The 22102-nt window shown below is 35.9% G+C and overlaps 1 long non-coding RNA gene across 1 annotated transcript; it reads right to left on the bottom strand.

The window, feature by feature from the left end:
- Positions 1 to 18031: 18031 nt before the first annotated feature.
- Positions 18032 to 21647, bottom strand: LOC112803780 (uncharacterized). The gene is made up of 6 exons (XR_011880527.1): positions 21244 to 21647; positions 20971 to 21089; positions 20789 to 20855; positions 19304 to 20093; positions 19053 to 19227; positions 18032 to 18443 (listed from the first exon to the last, which is right to left on the bottom strand). It is a non-coding gene; the product is annotated as an uncharacterized lncRNA (long non-coding RNA).
- Positions 21648 to 22102: the final 455 nt, after the last annotated feature.

The following is a 22102-nucleotide window of genomic DNA, read 5'->3' as shown; positions in this document are numbered from 1 at the left end:
TACTTGGGAGAGTGCTAGGAGGAGTTTCAGTAACTCTTTTACTCAGCTGACCCACTTGTGCCTCCAAATTTCTTGTAGAGGACCTTGTTTCATTCATGAAACTGACAGTGGTCTTAGATAGATCAGAGACTATGTTTGCTAAGCTAAAGAGGCTCTGCTCAGAATTCTCTATCTATTGCTGAGAAGATGATGGGAAAGGTTTGCTATTGCCAAACCTGTTTCTCCTACCATTATTGTTATTGAAGCCTTGTTGAGGCTTCTGTTGATCCTTCCATGAGAATTTTGGGAGATTCCTCCATGAAGAATTGTAGGTGTTTCCATAGGGTTCTCCCATGTAATTCACCTCTTCCATTGTAGGATTCTCAGGGTCATAAACTTCTCCTTCAGAGGATGCTTCTTTAGCCCTGCCGGATGCAGCTTGCAATCCAGTCAGATTCTGAGAAATTATATTGACTTGCTGAGTCAATATTTTGTTCTGAGCCAATATGGCATTCATAGTATCAATCTCAAGAACTCCTTTCTTTTGAGTTATCCCATTGCTCATAGGATTTCTTTCAGAAGTGTACATGAACTGGTTATTTGTAATCATTTCAATGAGTTCCTGGGCTTTTGTAAACGTTTTCTTCAGATGAATAGATCTGCCTGCAGAATGGTCCAATGACATATTGGATAACTCAGACAGACCATCATTGAAGATACCTACGATGCTCCATTCTGAAAGCATGTCAGAAGGACACCTTCTAATCAATTGCTTGTATCTTTCCCAAGATTCATAGAGGGATTCACCTTCCTTCTTTTTGAAGGTTTGAACTTCCACTCTAAGCTTACTCATCTTTTGAGGTGGAAAGAATTTAGCTAAGAAGGCATTGACAAGCTTTTCCCAAGAGTTCAGGCTGTCTCTTATAGCAAAAGGGAAAAGCATAAGTCTGTAGACCTTAGGATCAACTCCATTGGTCTTAACAGTGTCACAGGTTTGCAAAAATTCAGCCAAGAACTGATGAAGATCTTCTAATGGAAGTCCATGAAACTTACAATTCTGTTGCATCAGAGAAACTAATTGAGGCTAAAGCTCAAAGTTGTTTGCTCCAATGGCAGGAATAGAGATGCTTCTCCCATAGAAGTCGGGAGTAGGTGCAATAAAGTCACCAAGCCCTTCCTTGCATTGTTGGCATTGTTGTTATTTTCGGCTGCCATGTCTTCTTCTTTTTCAAAAATTTCTGTCAAGTCCTCTCCAGAGAGTTGTGCTTTAGCTTTTCTTAACTTCCTCTTCAGAGTTCTTTCAGGTTAAGGATCAGCTTCAACAAGAATGCCTTTATCTTTGTTCCTACTCATGAAAGAGAAGAAAACAAAAAAAGTATGGAATTCTCTATTTCACAGTATAGAGATTCCTTAATGTGTCAGAGGAAAAGAAGAAGGATGAGGTAGATAAAGAAGAATTCGAACTTATAGAGAGAGAGAAGGGGTCCGAATTATCAAAGGAGGATAAGTGTTAGTGATTAAATAGAAAGGGATGGGAGAGAGAAGAAATTCGAATATTAAAATTAAAATGATTAATTAATTAAAAAGATTTTTGAAAAAGTGGTTAGTGATTTTCGAAAATTAGAGAGAGAAAGATAGTTAGGTGGTTTTAAAAAAGATGAGAAATAGTGAAAAGATTTGAAAATCAATTTTTGAAAAGATAAGAAGTTAGAAAAGATTTTTCAAATCAAAATTTGAAAAAGATATGATTTGAAAAAGATTTGATTGAAAAAGTTTTGTTTGAAAAGATATGATTGAAAATCAATTTAAAAAAAGATTTGATTTTTAAAATTGATGACTTGACTAATAAGAAATTAAAAGATATAATTCTAAAATTCAAATATTGAACATTTCTTAACAAAAAAGTAACAAACTTGAAATTTTTGAATCACAACATTAATTGTTAGCAAGGATTTTCGAAAATATTAAAAGAAAAAGGAAAAAATTTGATTTTGAAAAAGATATGATTGATAAGAGAGGATATGAAAAAGATAGGATTTTGAAAAATTAATTTTAAAATTTGAAAGGTTGAAAAAGATTTTAATTGAAAAAGATTTAAATTGAAAACAAAACTACGTCCTTGGTGCTATCCTGGCGTTAAACGCCCAGAATGGTATCCATTCTGGCATTTAACGCCCACTTGGCTACCTCCTTGGGCGTTAAACGCCCAGCCAGGTACCCTGGTTGGCATTTAAACGCCAGAAATCCTTCCTTACTGGGCATTTTGAACGCCCAACTTTTTCTCTGTGATTCTTCTGCTGTATGTTCTGAATCTTCAATTCTCTGTATTATTGACTTGAAAAGACATAATTTTGAATTTTTTTTTGAATTTTTAATGATGAGAGAGAAAAAAATAACAGAATGAAATTACACATGAAAAACTAAGATCAAAATAAAGAATGCATGCAAGAACACTTTGAATGTCAAGATGAACACCCAGAACACTTTGAAGATCATGACGAACATCAAGAACATATTTTTAAAAATTTTTAAGAAAAGAAAGACGTGTAAGACACCAAACTTAGAAATTTTCATACTAGAGATACTAACAAATTGAAAATGCACATGAGAAACAACAAAAGACACACAACAAGAGACTTTAAAGATTAGACAAAGAAAATCATGAAGACCAACTCGAAGATCATGAAGAACACCATGCATGAGTTTTCGAAAATTTGCAAGAAAAATAAAAACATGCAATTGACACCAAACATAAAAATTGACACTAGACTCAAATAAGAAACACAAAAATATTTTTGATTTTATGATTTTATAATTCTTTTGTATTTTTTTTGAAAGTATTTTGGGAAAAGGAAAATAAGGAATTCAAAATTCTTAATGAGAATTCCAGGAATCATGCAATGTTAGTCTAAAGCTCCGGTCCAGGAATTAGACATGGCTTACTAGCCAGCCAAGCTTTAAGTGAAAGCTTCGGTCCAAAACACTAGACCTGGCCAATGGCCAGCCAAGCTTTAGCAGATCATTACATTCAACAGCAAGATTGATAGAAATCAACAAGCTCTTTGTGATGATAAGTTGAAGCCTTGGTCCAAAAGATTAGACATGGCTTAATAGCCAGCCAGACTTCAACAAATCATCTTGAAACTCTAGAATTCATTCTTAAAAATTATGAAGAACAAACTAAAATATTGTTTTTTTTTATTTTTCAAAAATAAGAAAATAAAAAAAGCTTAAACATAAAATAAAATTACCCAATCTAAGCAACAAGATAAATCGTCAGTTGTCCAAACTCGAACAATCCCCGGCAATGGCGCCAAAAACTTGGTACACGGAATCGTGATACACAACTCCGTGTAGCTGACCAGCAAGTGCACTGGGTCGTCCAAGTAATACCTTACGTGAGTAAGGGTCGATCCCACGGAGATTGTCGGCTTGAAGCAAGCTATGGTCACCTTGTAAATCTCAGTCAGGCGGATTCAAATAGTTATGGAATTTTAATAATTAAAAGCTGAATAAGAGATAAAATAAGATAGAGATACTTATGCAATTCATTGGTGGGAATTTCAGATAAGCGTATGGAGAAGCTTTGTTCCTCCTGAATCTCTGCTTTCCTACTGCCTTCATCCAATCATTCATACTCCTTTCCATGGCAAGCTGTATGTAGGTGGATCACCGTTGTCAATGGCTACCATCCATCCTCTCAGTGAAAATGGTCTTCTACGGTTTCCCGCATGGCTAATCATCTATCGGTTCTCGATCATGTCGGAATAAGATCCATTGATCCTTTTGCGCACTGTCACTGCACCCAACACTCGCGAGTTTGAAGCTCGTCACATCCATCCCATCCCAGATCCTACTCGAAATACCACAGACAAGGTTTAGACTTTCCGGATCTCAAGAATGCTGCCAATCGATTCTAGCTTATACCATGAAGACTTTGATCTCACGGAATGGAAGAATCTGTTGTCAGGAGAGGCAACCATGCGTCGTGAACCAAGAGGCCAAGAGATACACAGTCAAGCTCTCGCAGATAGAACGGAAGTGGTTGTCAAGCATGCGTTCATAAGGGAGGATGATGATGAGTGTCACGGATCATCACATCCATCAGGTTGAAGTACGAGTGAATATGTTGGAACAAGAATAAGTGTGAATTGAATAGAAGAATAATAGTACTTTGCATTAGTTCATGAGGAACAGCAGAGCTCCACACCTTAATCTATGATGTGTAGAAATTCCACCGTTGAAAATACACAAGAACAAGGTCTAGACATGGCCGAATGGCCATGCCTCCCAAATAACATGAAACAAACGAAAAAGGGTTCAAAGACCTGATCCCAAGATCAAAGATGATAAAAAGATGAAAATACTATAGTAAAAGGTCATTTTTATAGTGAACTAGTAACCTAGGGTTTACAGAAATAAGTAAATGATGCGGAAATCCACTTCCGGAGCCCACTTGGTGTCTGTTTGGGCTGAGCATTGAAGCTTTCATGTGCATAGGCTTTTCCTGGAGTTAAACGCCAGCTTTGGTGCCAGTTTGGGCGTTTAACTCCAATTCTGGTGCCAGTTTGGGCGTTTTACGCTAGAATTTTTATGCTGACTTAGAACGCTAGTTTGGGCCGTCAAATCTCAGTCAAAGTATAAACTATTATACATTGCTGGAAAGCCCAAGATGTTTACTTTCCAACGCAATTGAGAGCGCGCCAATTGGACTTTTGTAGCTCTAGAAAATCTACTTCGAGTGCAGGGAGGTCAGAATCTAACAGCATCTTCAGTCCTTTTTCAGCCTCTGAATCAGATTTTTGCTCAGGTCCCTCAATTTCAGCCAGAAAATTCTTGAAATCACAGAAAAACACACAAACTCATAGTAAAGTCCAGAAATGTGATTTTTGCATAAAAACTAATAATTATATACTAAAAACTAACCAAATCATACTAAAAACTACCTAAAAACAATGCCTAAAAGCGTATAAATTATCCGCTCATCACATTCATTCAGAAAACAAAAAGTATTTCCACCACATCAAAATAATTAAACTATTTTCAAGATAGAATTCGAAATCCATGTACTTCTTTTTCTTTTTCAGAAAACATTTTTCATTTAAGAAAAGTGAAAGATTCATGGAACATTCATAGCTTTAAGACATAGACACTAAATACTAATGATCATGTAATGAAGACACAAACATAGTCAAAACATAGCATAAAAACCGGAAACAGAAAAGAAAATAAACAAGGAGATTAAAGAATGGGTCCACCTTAGTGATGGTGGCTTCTTCTTCCTCTTGAAGAACCAATGGAGTTCTTGCCTTTGTTGCTCCTCTTCCAAGAGGTTTCTCTGGCCATAGGTGCCATTAATGGTTATGGAAAGCAAAAAGCTGAGCTTTTCCACACCAAACTTAAAAGCTTTGCTCGTCCTCTAGCAAAATAAGATAGAAGGGAGTAAAAGAAGAATGATGCAAATAATTTTGAACACTTATTATTTCATGCAAGAAAAATTAAAAAGAGTTGAAAAGATATGTAAGTTTTGAAAACGTTTTGGAAGAAATTGAAAAGAATTAAAAAAAAGAATTAAAAAGAATTAGAAAGATTATTAATTTTTGAAAATAGAAATTGAAAGATGAACGTTTAAAATATGTTTGATGAAAAAAATTATGAATTAAAATATGAAAAATTGAAAAAAAATCGAATTAGAAACAAAATTACCTCCCTTGTGTTATCCTGGCATTAAACGCCCAGAATGCTATCCATTCTGGCGTTTAACACCCACTGGACTACCTCTTTGGGCGTTTAACCCCCAGCCAGATACCTTGGCTGGCGTTAAACGCCAGGAATCCTTCTTTACTGGGCATTTTTCTGAACACCTAGAATGCTACCATTTCTAGCATTAAACGCCTAGAATGCTGCCCATTCTGGCATTTAACGCCCAGAATGCTGCCTGTATGGGCGTTAAACACCCATTCTGCTATCCTTACTGGCATTTGAATGCTAGTAAGCCTGTTCTCCAGGGTGTGCTATTTTTGATGCTATTTTTGATTCCGCTTTAATTTTGCAGCTGTTTTTATGACTCCACATGATCATCAACCTAAAGAAAACATAAACTAACAATGGGACATGAAATGAAAAAGTAATTAACATAGATAAATAAGATTGGGTTGCCTCCCAATAAGCGCTTCTTTACTGTCTTTAGCTGGACTTTTACTGAGCTTTTAATTTAGTTTCAATTTTGAGCACTCTTGCTCAAAGTTGCCTTCAAGATAATGTTTGACTCTCTGTCCATTAACAATGAACTTTTTGTCAGAGTCAATATCCTGAAGCTCTACATATCCATATGGTAACACACTTGTAATTACATATGGTCCCTTCCACCTGGATTTCAATTTCCCAGGGAACAATCTGAGCCTAGAGTTAAACAGCAGAACCTTCTGTCCTGGCTCAAAGACTCTAGATGACAGCTTTCTGTCATGCCACTTTTTTGCTTTTTCCTTGTAAATTTTAGCATTTTCGAAAGCATTGAGTCTGAACTCCTCTAGCTCATTCAACTGGAGTAATCTCTTCTTTCTAGCTACCTTAGCATCAAGGTTTAGGAATCTGGTTTCCCAGTAGGCCCTGTGTTCCAGTTCCACTGGTAGATGACAGGCGTTTCTATACACCAGCTGGTATGGAGAGGTCCCTATAGGAGTCTTGAATGCAGTTCTGTATGCCCACAGAGCATCATCCAGACTTTTTGCCTAATCCTTTCTACGGATACTTACAGTCCATTCCAGGATTCGTTTTAGTTCTCTATTTGAGACTTCAGCCTACCCATTTATTTGTGGATGATATGGAGTTGCCACTTTGTGTTAATTCCATATCGGACAAGAGCAGAGTCAAGCTGTTTATTGCAGAAATGAGTACCTCCATCACTGATCAGTATCCTAGGGCACCGAACCTGCTGAAGATATGCTTCTGGAGGAACTTCATCACTATTTTAGTATCATTAGTGGGTGTTGCAATTGCCTCTACCCATTTAGATACATAGTCTACTGCCACCAGAATATAAGTGTTTGAATATGATGGTGGGAAAGGCCCATGAAGTCAATACCCCATACATTAAACAACTCAATCTCTAAGATTTCTTGCTGAGGCATGGCATAACCGTGAGGCAGATTACTAGCTCTCTAGTAACTGCCACAATTACGTACAAACTCTCGGGAGTCTCTATAGAGAGTAGGCCAGTAGAAGCCACATTGGAGAACTTTTGTGGCTGTTCGCTCACCTCCGAAATGTCCTCCATATTGTGATCCAGGGCAATGCCATAGGATCTTTTGTGCCTCTTCTCTAGGCATACATCTACGGATTACTCCGTCTGCACACCTCTTAAAGATATATGGTTCATCCCACAAGTAGTACTTTGCATCAGAAATCAATTTTTTTGTTTGCTGCTTGCTGTACTCTTTGGGTATGAATCTCACAGCTTTATAGTTTGCAATGTCTATAAACCATGGTACTTCCTAAATGGCAAAGAGTTGCTCATCCGGAAAGGTTTCAGAGATCTCAGTAGGAGGGAGGGACGCTCCTGCTATCGGTTCTATCCGGGACAGGTGATCAGCTACTTGGTTCTCTGTCCCTTTTCTGTCTCTTATTTCTATATCAAACTCTTGCATAAGCAACACCCATCTTATGAGTCTGGATTTTGAATCCTACTTTGTGAGGAGATATTTTAGAGCAGCATGGTCAGTGTACACAATCACTTTTGATCCTACTAAATAGGATCTGAACTTGTCAATGGCATAAACCACTGCAAGCAACTCCTTTTCTATGGATGTGTAATTCTTCTGTGCGTCATTTAAAACATGGCTAGCATAATAAATGACATGCAGAAGCTTGTCATGCCTCTGTTCCAATACTACACTAATGGCATGGTCACTGGCATCACACATTAGTTTGAATGGTAATGTACAATTTGGTGCAGAAATGACTGGTGCTGTGACCAGCTTAGCTTTCAAAGTCTCAAACGGCTGCAAATACTCTGTGTCAAAGATAAATGGTGTGTCAGCAGCTAGCAGATTGCTCAGAGGTTTTGCAATTTTTTAAAAATCCTTTATAAACCTCCTATAGAATCCTGCGTGCCCCAGAAAACTTCTGATTGCCTTAACATTGGCAGGTGGTGGTAATTTTTCAATTACCTCTACCTTAGTTTGATCCACCTCTATTCCCTTGTTTGAAATTTTGTGCCCAAGGACAATTCCTTCAGTCACCATGAAGTGAAATTTCTCTCAATTTAAAACCAGGTTAGTCTCTTGGCACCTTTTCAGAACAAGTGCTAGATGGTCAAGACAAAAGTTGAATGAGTCTCCAAACACTTAGAAGTCATCCATGAAGACTTCCAGAAATTTTTCTACCATATCAGAAAGATGGAGAGTATGCACCTCTGAAAGGTTGCAGGTACATTGCACAGACCAAATGGCATTCTCCTGTAGGCGAATACTCCAGATGGACATGTGAATACTGTTTTCTCTTGATCTTGAGGATCTACTGTAATTTGGTTGTAACCTGAATAGCCATACAAAAAGTAGTAGTATTTATGACCTGCTAGCCTCTCTAGCATCTGGTCTATGAATGGTAAAGGAAAATGATCCTTTCTGGTGGCTGTATTGAGCCTTCTGTAGTCAATACACATACGCCACCCTGTAACTGTTCTTATAGGAACCAGTTCATTCTTTTCATTATGAACCACTGTCATTCCTCCCTTCTTGGGGACAACTAGGACAAGACTCACCCAGGGGCTATCAGAAATAGGATAAATAATCCCAGCCTCTAGTAATTTAGTGACATCTTTCTGCACTACCTCCTTCATGGCTGGATTTAGCCGCCTCTATGGTTGAACCACTGGCTTAGCATCATCCTCCAATAGGATCTTGTGCATGCATCTGGCTGGACTAATGCCCTTAAGATCACTTATGGACCACCCAAGAGCTATCTTGTGTGTCCTTAGCACCTGGATTAGTGCTTTCTCTTCCTGTGGCTCTAAAGTAGAGCTTATGATCACGGAAAAAGTGTCATCCTCTCTCAGAAATGCATATCTCAGGGATGGTGGTAGTGGTTTGAGCTCGGGTTTATGAGGTTTCTCCTCTTCCTGAGGAGTTTTCAGAGGTTCTTTTGTTTTCTCTGGTTCCTCCAGATCAGGCTGAACTTCTCTAAAAATGTCCTCTAGCTCTGATTCGAGACTCTCAGTCATATTGACCTCTTCCACCAGAGAGTCAATAATATCAACGCTCATGTAGTCGTTTGGGGTGTCTGGATGCTGCATAGCTTTGACAGCATTCAACTTAAACTCATCCTCATTGACTCTCAGGGTCACCTCCTCTTTTTGGACATCAATGAGGGTTCGTCCAATTGCTAGGAAAGGTCTTCCTAGAATGAAAGTTTCACTCGTATGCTCCTCTATTTCTAGCACCACAAAGTCAGTGGGAAAGGCAAATGGCCCAACCTTGACAATCATGTCCTCAATTACGCTTGATGGAATTTTAGTGGAGCCATCAGCAAGTTAGAGGCATATCCGAGTTGGTTTAATTTCATCAGTCAAACCAAGCTTTTTGATAGTGGATGCAGGTATCAGGTTGATACTTGCCCAAGATCACATAGAGTTGTCTTGGTACAAGCATTCTCTAATTTGCATGGTATCATAAAGCTTCCGGGATCTTTAAGCTTCTCTGGTAAGCTTTTCAGAATGACTGCACTGCATTCTTCAGTGAGGAAAACTTTTTCAGTTTCTCTCAAATCCTTCTTATGACTTAAGATCTCTTTCATGAACTTAGCATAAGAGGGTATTTGCTCAAGTGCTTCTGCAAACAGAATCTTTATTTCAAGAGTCCTGAGATAGTATGCAAAGCGGGCAAATTGTTTATCTTGTTCCACATGGCAGAGTTTCTGAGGATAAGTTATCTTGGCTTTATAGTCTTCAACCTTAGTTGCTGCAGGTTTACTTCCTATAGAAATAGTTGGAAAAGCCTGCCTAGGGGGTTGTTATCAGCACTTGCAGGAGTCTGATTCCCCATTGGCGTTTGAACGCCAGAATTGGGTGCTGTATGGGCGTTTAATGCCAGATTGCCACTCTTTTCTGGCGTTTGGACACCAGAATTTGCCATCCACTGGGTGTTTAACGCCACTTTCTCACTTTTTTCTGCCTTTTGAACGCCATAATCATTCCTCTCTGGGCTCTTACTATCCTCAGAGGGATTTTGTGTAGTGAGTTGGTCATCCTTTGTCAGTTGTTCCTTTCTTGGCTTTCTGCTGCCTTGAGTTGAAACATTCAATGTCTTTCCACTCCTTAAATGAACAGCTTGGCACTCTTCTGTTATCTATTAAGATAACCGCTGTCTTGTCTGATCCAATTGTGCTTCCATATTCTTGATAGCATTTTTAGTGTCTTGTATCATCTCTTTAAATTCTGCTAACTGTTTTGTTATAAAAAGCAATTGCGATTGAGTTCAACAACTTGTTTTGGAGGACTAAGTTAAGTAGATTCTGCTTTAGCCTCTTCTTTCATGGAGGACTCACTACTTAAGTACAGATGCTGATTTCTAGCAACTGTATCAATGAGCTTTTGAGCCTCTTCAATTTTCTTTCTCATGTGTATAGATCCACCAGCTGAGTGGTCTAGAGACATCTGGGCCTTTTCTATAAGCCCGTAGTAGAAGATGTCTAACTGCACCCATTCTGAAAACATTTCAGAGGGGCATTTCCTTAGCATCCCTCTGTACCTCTCTCAGGCAATATAAAGAGATTCATTATCCTCTTGTTTAAAGTCTTGGATGTCCAGCCTCAGCTGTGTTATCCTTTTTGGAGGGAAATATTGATTCAGGAATTTGTCTGATAACTGTTTCCATGTTCTTATGCTTGCTGTGGGTTGGTTATTTAACCACCTCTTAGCTTGATCTTTTATAGCAAATAAAAACAGTAATAATCTATACACATCCTGATCTACTTCCTTATCACATACTGTGTCAGCAATTTGTAAGAACTGTGCCAGAAACTCAGTAGGTTCTTCCTGTGGAAGACCAGAATACTGACAATTTTGCTGCACCATGATAATGAGCTGAGGGTTTAGCTCAAAGTTGTTGGCTCTGATGGGGGGTATACAGATACTACTCCCATATGAAGCAGTAGTAGGGTTAGCATATGACCCTAGAGTCCTTCTGGACTGTTCATTTTCACTTAGGTCCATGATGGAGAAAGGAAAATGATGTGGATTGTAAATAAAAATTTTATTCTTTTATTTATTTATTTATTTATTGAATACCGAAATTAAAATAAAATAAATAAAATAAATGAAAAATTGAATATAAGTTCAAAAATTAAAAGAAAATTGAAAACTAAAATAATTAATTAATTAAAAATATTTGAAAAATTGTGGGTTAGGATTTTTGAAAAATGAAGAGAGAGAGAGAGAGTGGTTAAGAAGTTTTGAAAAAGATATGTCTTAAAATTAAAAATACTTGTAAGAAAATGAATAAAAGAAAATATTTGAAAAAGATATGATTTTAAAATTTTAAAGAATGGAACTTTCTTAACAAGGAAATACCAAACTTAAAATTTTTCAATCAAAATAGTAAAATAAGACAAGTATTTCGAAAATTATAAATAAAAAGAGAAAGATTTTGAAAAATTTTATAAAATATTTTCGAAAAATATAGAAAGAAAATTGAAGAAGAATTTGTTTTGAAAAAGATTTAAAAAGATAAGTTTTTAAAATTGAAATTTTAATTTGACTAACAAGAAACTACCTAATTTTAAAAATTTTGACTAAATCAACCTAAGAAATTTGAAAATGATAAGTAAATAAAGGAAAAAATACTTTTTTTTTTAAAAAAAATTTAATGAGGAAAGAGAAAAACACTAAAATGACATCAAGCTTAAAATTTTTTAGATCAAAACAAAGAAAGCAAACAAGAAAACTTGAATGTCAAGATGAACACCAAGAACACTTTGAAGATCAAGATGAACACCAAGAACAAATTTTGAAAATTTTTAAGGAAATAAGGACACAAAAAAAAACCAAACTTAAAAATATTTATACTTTGGACACTAATAATTCGAAAATGCACAAGAAAAACAAGGAAAGACACCAAATAAGAAAAACTAAAGATCAAACAAGGAAAATAAGCAAGAACAGCTTCAAGATCAAGAAAGAATACAATGCATATATTTTCAAAAAAAATTTAAGAAAAATTAAAACATACAATTGACACAAGACTCAAACAAGAAACACAATTTTTTTTTGAAAAGAAAATAAAGGACTCAAAGCAAGTGACTTTAAACCAAAAAGATAAATTCTTCCTAATCTAAGCAACAAGATGAACTGTCAGTTGTCCAAACTTGAACAATCCCCGGCAACGGCGCCAAAAACTTGGTGCGCGGAATTACAATTACACCTTTGCAACTCCGCACAACTAACCAGCAAGTGCACTGGGTCGTCCAAGTAATACCTTACGTGAGTAAGGGTCGATCCCACGGAGATTGTTGGCTTGAAGCAAGCTATGGTTATCTTGTAAATCTTAGTCAGGAGATCAGTGATAAAAATGATTTTGTTTATGAAAAGTAAATAACATGAAATAAATGATACTTGTGATTCAGTAATGAGGAATAGGTTGAGGTTTTAGAGATTCTCTGTCATCTGAATCTCTGTTTTCCTACTGTCTTCTTCTCCAAACACGCATGGCTTCCTTCCATGGCAGGCTGTATGATCCTCTCAGTGAAAATGGTCTAAGTACGGTTTTTGCACGGCTAATCAACTGTCGGATTTCTCGTCTCGGATGAAAAATACCAGGCACATCTACCACACGGCTAATCATCTTTCGGTTCTCACTTGTGTCGGAATAGGATCTCTCTATCCTTTTGGACACTGTCACTGCGCCCAACATTCGTGAGTTTGAAGCTCCTCATAGTCATCCCCTTCCAGACCTCGGAATACCACAGACAAGGTTTAAACTTTCCAGATCTCGGGAATACTGCTAATTGGTTCTAGCCTCTACCACGAAGGTTCTAATCTCACGGACTCGGTCCATGGATCAGAGACCCAAGAGATACGCACTCAATCTGTTGCCCAATGACTACGTTGAGCTCAGATAGAATGGGAGTGGTTGTCAGGCACGCGTTCATATGGTTGAGGATAATGATGAGTGTCACGGATCATCATATTCTCTATTTTGAAGTACGAGTAAGTATCTTAGAATAGAATCAAGCGTGATTGAATAGAAAACAATAGTAATTGCATTAATCCATTGAGACATAGCAGAGCTCCTCACCCCACCTATGGGTTTAGAGACTCATGCTGTAGAAGATACAATATGAGATGTAAAAATGTCATATGTTGCAAAATGAATCTCTAAAAGTAGTTTTTATACTAAACTAGTAACCTAGGTTTACAAAAAATGAGTAACTAAGTGCAGATAGTGCAGAAATCCACTTATGGGGTCCACTTGGTGAGTGTTTGGGTTGAGCTTTGAAGCTTTCACGTACATAGGCCATTCTCGGAGTTAAACGCCAGCTTGGGTTCCAGTTTGGGCGTTTAACTCTAGTTTTGGTGCCAGTTCTGGCGTTTTACGCCAGAAAAGGGTCTCTGGCTGGCGTTTAACGCCAGTTTGGGCCATCAAATCTCGAGCAAAGTATGGACTATTATCCATTCCGAGTGCAGGGAGGTCAGAATCCAATAGCATCTGCAGTTCTTTCTCAGCCTCTGAATAAGATTTTTGCTCAGGTCCCTCAATTTCAGCCAGAAAATACCTGAAATTATAGAAAAATACACAAACTCATAGTAAAGTCTAGAAATATGATTTTTACATAAAAACTAATAAAAATATAATAAAAAATAACTAAAATACACTAAAAATTACCTAAAAATAATGCCAAAAAACATATAAATTATTCGCTCATCACTTATACTTTAAAGATATATTTGTCTCTTGAGTATGATAGAAAATTAAAGAAAAATATGTTTAAAATAAAAAAATGAATGAAAAAATAATTACTCCACAGATTTGTTTTTTTACAAAAAAAAAAAATTAATATATATAGAAAGTACGAATACAAATAAAAAATATGAGAGTTTATTAATAGTTATAGTATTAATATCTTTTAAAAAATAATAATAGCTTTGCTCTTGGTTTCTACAATTATGTTTTATACTTATTGGACATCCTCGACACTATACGTTAATAATATCAATACGTATTCAAAGGATAACTATTCAAATAGTAGAGGTAGATAAATTTTTACTTCTCTAATGCATGACTGAAATTAGAACTTGTGTCTATTTTTATTATTGCATTAAAAAATTTTGTAAGATTTAATTTAAAAAAATTACTCAACAGAATTATTAAAAATATTTAATTTTTAAAAAAATTGTAATATAAAAATTATTAGAAAGGATTAATTATTACAATATTTATAAAAATATTAAATTAAGAACTTGGAATGGATATGTATACTATAACTCATTTTATGATAAACATAAAATATATTATTATTATTATTATTATTATTATTATTATTATTATTATTATTATTATTATTATTATTATTATTATTATTATTATTATTATTATTATTATTATTATTCATCTGTTATTATAATTATTTATACATGTTTATAACTTAAATTTATCACTTTTTGATATAAGGATTTAGTTTTGATATTGTTGTTACATAATGTGAATTGTTTTTTGTTAGTAGCTTTGTACAATTGAATTTGACTATAAAATTGTATGATGACATAATTAATATATTGTAATAGAATTGATATCTTTTTATACTTTTCTAAAAATAATAAATTAAAAATATATTTTAGATTTAAATTTTGAAACATTTAAAATTATTATTTATATAATTTATTATAAATATATATACCAACGGTAAGACTAGCCTACCACTATATGTACTCATTAGTATTTAATTATAAAATATAATAGGTTATCTTTGTAACACCCTATCATACAGAGTATTATGCTTAATCATAATACAGAAATGGCAAGGCATTACGACATCAAAATTTAAAAATTTAGTATACGTAATAGTGGAAACAACATTTATAACTAGGAGCCTTTGAAGAAAAGGGGATAAAACAAATTTGTAAATTGAAAAGCGCAACACTCTGATCGATAACGTAACATAACGGATGAGAAATAAGCTAACGCAAGATTACATATATACCAGGAGTGCCAAAAACATGAATATCAAAACTCGAGATCTGGTTGCGAAGATAACCGATACGAGCATAGAAATATATACATGTGAATATATAAAGCAATAAACCCAAAGAAAACTCAAAGGGACAAAAATATAGAAAACCTATTCTCCAAAATTTCCTCTAAGAGGAGTCATCACAGTATGTATTATTTACTGGAGATAAAAGTAGCTAAGAAAAACATATAAACTAAAATGGAGACCCAATAACCAAGGAACTTCGCTAATCCAGAAGACTCTAGCATGCTTCAGCGAGAAGCCTCACGTCCTGCATCTGAAAATCACAAAATCCGCATGGGTGAGAACAGAGGTTCTCCGTATGGTAACAGTGCCTATATATCTAACATGTAATGTCCTGGGAAAGCCAAAGGTAATCCTAGAACTTCCAACAGATAATTCAAAACTTATAAACAAGCTAAACCATAATTGGCAACTGACTAAAGATCTTCAGTCCAACTAATACTTCCCTTTCCAAATCCTTCAGACCTCCCAACCACCAGCAGGAGTATAATATGGCAAACACAGTTATATCAGAAAAGAGATATACAAATAGGAAACAAATACGTCATTTAGACAATTAGCAAGTAATATGCAGTCAAATAGGCAATCTCAAACAATTCACATAATATGCATATGATGTATGCCTGTCCGAATGGCTGATGAGTCTCATCTGTCAGTTATAAAGCCAACCTGACAAGTCCTGGTAGCTAACCCTTGGATTGTCCCTCTGTCGTGCATCCCCAACTCGAGTTATACTCAATATAATTCATAATTCATATCCAACACCCTCACTGGTGTATATTCACGGGGGCGAGCTCATCCGGAACTTTCATAGTGTACGACCACACTTACGACATGGGGTCAGTAGAGTATCGAGTCTCCACCTGGAGCACATGGTGGCTAGCCATTGCTTTCTCCCAGGGAAACTCGTATCTCAGATAGTGGAAGTGCAACATTCACATCTCATTCAATAAGCATATATGCAATTATACTCGGCGATAATTCAACAATGGCTCCACCTTAACTCCGCAATAACTCAGCCATCCGGCTCATAAGTCAATCTATATCCAGCTAATTTATTAACAAATACAGCCCATCGGCTCATGGCACATAAAGTACTTCCACCGCCATCCTCCGTATCTCATACAATCATATTTGATCATCATTGATTATTATTTTTCCCCTTTCTTCATTCACAAGTTACCGCACTCCCTAGCTTCTTTCCCATCACTAGGAATATCATAATGATTTGAGACATAAGGGGTGAGATTGGAGGCTTAGAAGTATGAAATTTGGCTTTTAAAACTCAAAAATCAACTTTGGGATGAAAACAGGGTCACGCGTACGCGCCGCCCACGCGCACGCGTGGAAAAGCCAAAAAGTGCATCGACGCGTATGCGTCGCCCACGCACACGCGTGGATGGGAGAAAGCCAGGTGATGCCTACGCGTCAGCCACGTGTATGCGTGGGTGCGGTTTGTGCCCCACACACAAAACTTGCACAATTCTCGCACAACTCTCAAGAAGTATGCTGGGCAATTGGTGCAGCGCATCAACGCGTATGCGTGGGCCACGCACACGCATGGGTAGTGAAAACAACGCGTACGGGTCAGCCACGCTCATGCATGGGTGCGCGTTCTACCAAAAATTTTTCTAAGTTAAAAGCTGCAGAATTCACAATTTCAAGCCCCAATCTTCCGACGGGCATAACTTCTCCGTTTCAAATCATTTTTTGTCCGTTCTTCGAACGGCATAAACATCACGGATCCAATTTCATTTCTAAACAACTTTGGCATAAATTTAAGTTCCAGAGTCCAAGTTATGCTCCGTCAAAGTATGCCAAAAAATCACATTTTCATACAAAACCACATTTTCATACCAAAACCACAAGGTTCCATTTTCAAAACAAACCAATTTCAACCCCTTTCAAAATCAATCAAAATGTACCAAAAATCAATCTCAAACCTCCTCAACTCAAACATTGATAATTTTCATCAAATTCACAGACCCCATTCCATCATTTTAACCCATATCAATCAAATGGCTAAATTTCAAACACATTAACATGTTATACATCCTTCCTCATCTCAATTTCCAACAACACCATTTCCAATCAACCATCATTACACGTAATCAATATCATACTCACCATCAACATGGTTTCACCCACAATTCAACCGCAACCAATCATCAAGTATATATCACAACATGCATATCTCTCATGCATCATACCATCAATGCATCAATATTTATAATCACATATATAACCCACTACAAGAAAAATACCCATTCAGGTACACTTGAAAAGTGTATCCAAAAGTGAAAAAAATGATGCCTTAGGCTACGGCTACGCTTTTTGGGGTGATTCCTATTCGGCCATTTCCTTTTCTCAAAGGCTACGCTTTTCTGCACCAAGGGCTACGCTTTTGGCGTTTGGGAATAGGCTACGCTTTTCAAGTGATGATGTTCAGGACCAAAGGCTACGCTTTTCAACTTTCATTTTTCCAGAATAGGCTACGCTTTTCAACGCTACTGCGTCACTTGTAAAGCATAGCCACATTGTATGCCATAGCTACTTTTTATAAGCGTAGCCTTAGGTCCCTCTTTTTTTTTTGTATACTATAGCTACTATATATAAGTGTAGCCTTAGGTCCCTCATAATTTTTTTTATTTTCTATATATATATATTCTAATAATTTTTTTTCTAAAACCTAATATTTAGTAATATGATTATATATATAATCCTATTTTTTTAATTAAATTAATATAAAATAAAAATAAATACATAATAATACCATACAATATTCTTTAAATAATAAAAATTATCCTTTAACAAAATATATTTATAATGAACTAAAAATATTGGGATGATCATAAATGAGTATTCATACATCTCACACTAAATTAAACATACCCATATCAAAATATACATTAGATCACTTAGAATTTACTACTAATAAACTATAAAAAACCAAAATATTGTATCCTACATAAGTATCTTCTAATAAAAGTTATTAATCTTCTGATAGAAGAGAAAAAAACAAATTGATGTCAAATAGAGCACCTAACATCTGCGACTGAATTGAACATATATTGAAGCAAATTCTTGACGAAGACTGGGCAAGCAGAGAGTAGAGCAGCATTGGCGGTGTTCCCAGTTCCAAATGGAGACTCGATCTAAATCATCGACGGTTACCATTCATGGAATGCATCAGATGCAACTGGATCTTAATGCTCAATCTGCAGCAAATCAACAATTCATCATCATAATAAATAACTTCAAACAAATTCACTACCAAATTGAGAATCAAATAAACACGCTAATTGTGTACATTCCAAAAATAATGTAGAAGCCATGTCACACCACTAATTATTGCCTGCATTCATATTACATTACATATATTACTTTTGCAACTCAATCAAACTCAGTTCATTAATAGAGAACTATGATCGGAATCTTAAATTGGAATGAACAAAATAAAAATGGACATATCAAAGTTGCATCTTCTGGCAATTATTAGAACCAATTGACCAACTCTAACTATGCCAACAATGGCCTCAACCATTAAAATTTGAAGGACTTTAAGCAGTGAATAGCTTTGGTTATAGCTCTCTTCATTTCCATTCAAATAAAATATCATTCAATTGAGTAAGTCATTTTCTGGAAATACTAATTGCAAGTCTTCATTGTCTCTATTAACTTGAACTAGAACTGCAGCCTTGTACACAAACATCCTAAATATGACCGGCACAAGTTAAAATGAATGATATATATTAATGCAAATGAGAATGTGTTTTCTCTAGTAATGTGCACTTCAAATATTTTATAGCATAAGTTTCAAATTTTACCTGAAAATCAAAGAAATCATTGGTAAAATACTGATAGGATAGAACCGAAATACCATAGATTGCTGGTGGAATCACAAGCCTTAGAAATGAAAGGGACATGCTACAACCCTTTATCAACAACTCCAATGAATCTTCTAGGTCTTCACTTCTTATACCAATCCTTTTTTCATGAGAACTTGTTCATCAAAATAAGGGATGATCAAAATAGGCCCCTTAGTAATTATAAAATTGTAAACAAGTTTGAGTTTTACTTCTTGGGCTTCTTTTTTCTGAATATCTGAGCAACCGATTCAGTAGAGAGGTTATCTACATGTTGATACAATAGTCAAAGGAACAAAAGATTGCATTGCAGATTATATCAGTTTAATTAAATACCATAACAATCATTTGAAAAATAAAGCTGCTATTTTCTTCTCATCCACATAGAGAAGCACCTACTTGAAAAGAAATCACATTCGCTATAGAAAATTAAATAAATGCAAATCAAACCTGAAAATGACTCCAATCTCATAATTCACAGTAGCCTCCACATCATAAAGCAACAATAAAAATCATTGGTAGATTCAAAGTTACAATAAATCCTGCCACAAAGTATACTAGTAAAAAGGTTTCCTTTTAGTCACAATTTAATATACCCTTCCCAATTCCCAAAGATGCCCTTCCTATAAGAAATATACTAGCAAATTCAAAGTTAAAAAGTTACTCAATAATCCCTGAAGACAACTCTAAAATTGGAACCAAAACTCCAACTCTGTTTGGCACGAAGGAATCAACTTGCTTTACTTGTAATCAAGCATTTCTTATAGCTGTCTTGTGCAAAAAAATTAAATTAAAATAAGGTAGGTACATAGCTTAAACCAGTAGCTATGACAATGCAACTAAAAGAAAGAGTAATGCTAATCTCAGCTTTCACAGACACAAGAATACCACGTAGAACTGCAACCAGGCACCCAAACTCCAACAACCTCATTGTGCCAACTCCAATACTTCACATCCTCGAGATCTGTTTCATAATCCAAATGATGACACAGTTGAGTTAGACTGAAAAAACAAAGAAAGAAGGTTAGTTCCAATGTGACACTGATTTGAGTAAATCAGCTGAACGTACATTGGCAGTTGGTGTTTAAAATAAAATAACTTCCGAGAACATAGAAAAGGATCAGCAACTCATTCATATATGGTGTTTTGTAAAATGTAAATTGTAGCATCATATTGAAAGTCATTAGCAAATCTTCTATTTTACTTTTTAATTGATATCAAAATTCAGGAAACAGAATGACATATAGTAAGCATAAGAAGCAAAAATACAATGGGAAAGAGCTGCTTATCATGCACATATTTTTACTATTGATTTTAAATTTCAAACAAAATCAGCAAGCTCGTACGACCATTGCTACACTTATGAGCAATACTTATCTTCAAGAAATGGGAAAGAGCTGCAATAGGGGACTGAACCGGCCACTTAGAATTTATAAACATGCAAGGGTACAACTCTTGAATCAAATTCCTTCCTATCGAGTTCTACAATGATCAGAATTTGAAACTAATCGACACTAACTTTTGAAACTAAAATAACTGTTATAACATATGCTAGTCTAATAGATATAGTGCAGCAAATTGTCAAGATTTGAAACAAACAAACTAACTTCTGATTTCTAACTAACCTGACAGTTACAACAAATTAACCAACTCATAAATTCTCCAACAGATATAGTACCAAAGCAAACTGAAAGTACCTCCTCATTGTCACCCTCAGGATCTGAATGTGGCTCAGTAACACTACAAGCAATTCCTCTCTTCCCTCTTTATTCCAAAATAACATCGCCACGCGAACCAAAATCAGTAACAATTCGGAAAAAATAAATAAATAAACAAATAAAATGCAAATTCCACTAAGAATGGAAAACAAAGCCGCTACCTGAAGCTTGAGCTCAGCTTGAAGGAACTCCAACACCGTAGAGGGTAGCATGTGCGTACAGAAACTGGGTAACGGGATTTGGCAAGAATTAGGAAAAAAAGGGGTATTCAAGTTGAACCCTGCATGTTCATCAACAATACATGGCTTGTTCATCAATTCACAATTCACAGTTGCATATAAATCATATTATTGTACCAAACCCCCAAATTAAAAACCTTAAAATTGGAACTCTAAACACCCAAATTTCAGAACCAAACAGAAATCTATAGATACCTTCTCGACGATGTGTGCACAGAGAGGACGACCAGAGCACAGAGACGACGATGGTGAGGGTGCAGCTCACGATCAATGCAAGAGAGTGCAACTGACGATCAATGCAGGAGAGAGCAGCTGACGATGAGTGGCGAAGTCGTGTGTGGTGAGTGGGGAAGGAGCAACGGTGAGTGGCGAAGGTGAAAAGTGAGGACGCGAAGGCTTTCTCTGATAGTGAATAAAGGTAAGGCGTGAGTTACTGAAGAGCTAGCTGATCTGCGTGCTTTGGGGGGCAAAGGGGAAAATATTCACCAAGTTATACGCCGTATTTAGCTCTAGATACATTAAGAGACATTTTTGAAGAGTACCCAAATTATAACAAATAGGTTACTCTTTAAAAGTGCTCTCTTTGGTGTGAAAAGTGTAGCCATAGATATTTAGAAAAGGCTACACTTTATAAGTGATTTCTATAATACCTAAGGCTACACTTTTAAATGATGCCAAAATTGTGTTTGTAGCTTAAAAAAAGTGTGGTTGAATGGGTGTTTTTTTTGTAGTGCCACACAATATATCTCAACAACGCAACAACATCAACAATTCAATTCCTATCTTAGGGCCTCTAGCCTAAGTTTTAACACCACATTACATTTTAGATACAGGAAACCGAGACCATACCTTAGCTGATTTCTCCCGTTCAACCGGAGCACTTCCAAATCACTTTTTCACAAGCTCTCAAGGTTTTAACACCTCCAAGAATAGATTTTTAGCACGTAAAAACCCTTTTTCCAAGCTTTCCAAAATCTCAATCAATCTTCAATATTCACATACACACTACCTAAGCCACAAGTATCATACCCAAACACAACAACACAATACCCAA

Source organism: Arachis hypogaea, chromosome 1 (assembly GCF_003086295.3).
Source record: "Arachis hypogaea cultivar Tifrunner chromosome 1, arahy.Tifrunner.gnm2.J5K5, whole genome shotgun sequence".
Lineage (NCBI taxonomy): Eukaryota > Viridiplantae > Streptophyta > Magnoliopsida > Fabales > Fabaceae > Arachis > Arachis hypogaea.
The sequence above is the reverse complement of the archived record's forward strand: the minus strand, read 5'-3'. Positions and strand labels throughout refer to the sequence as shown.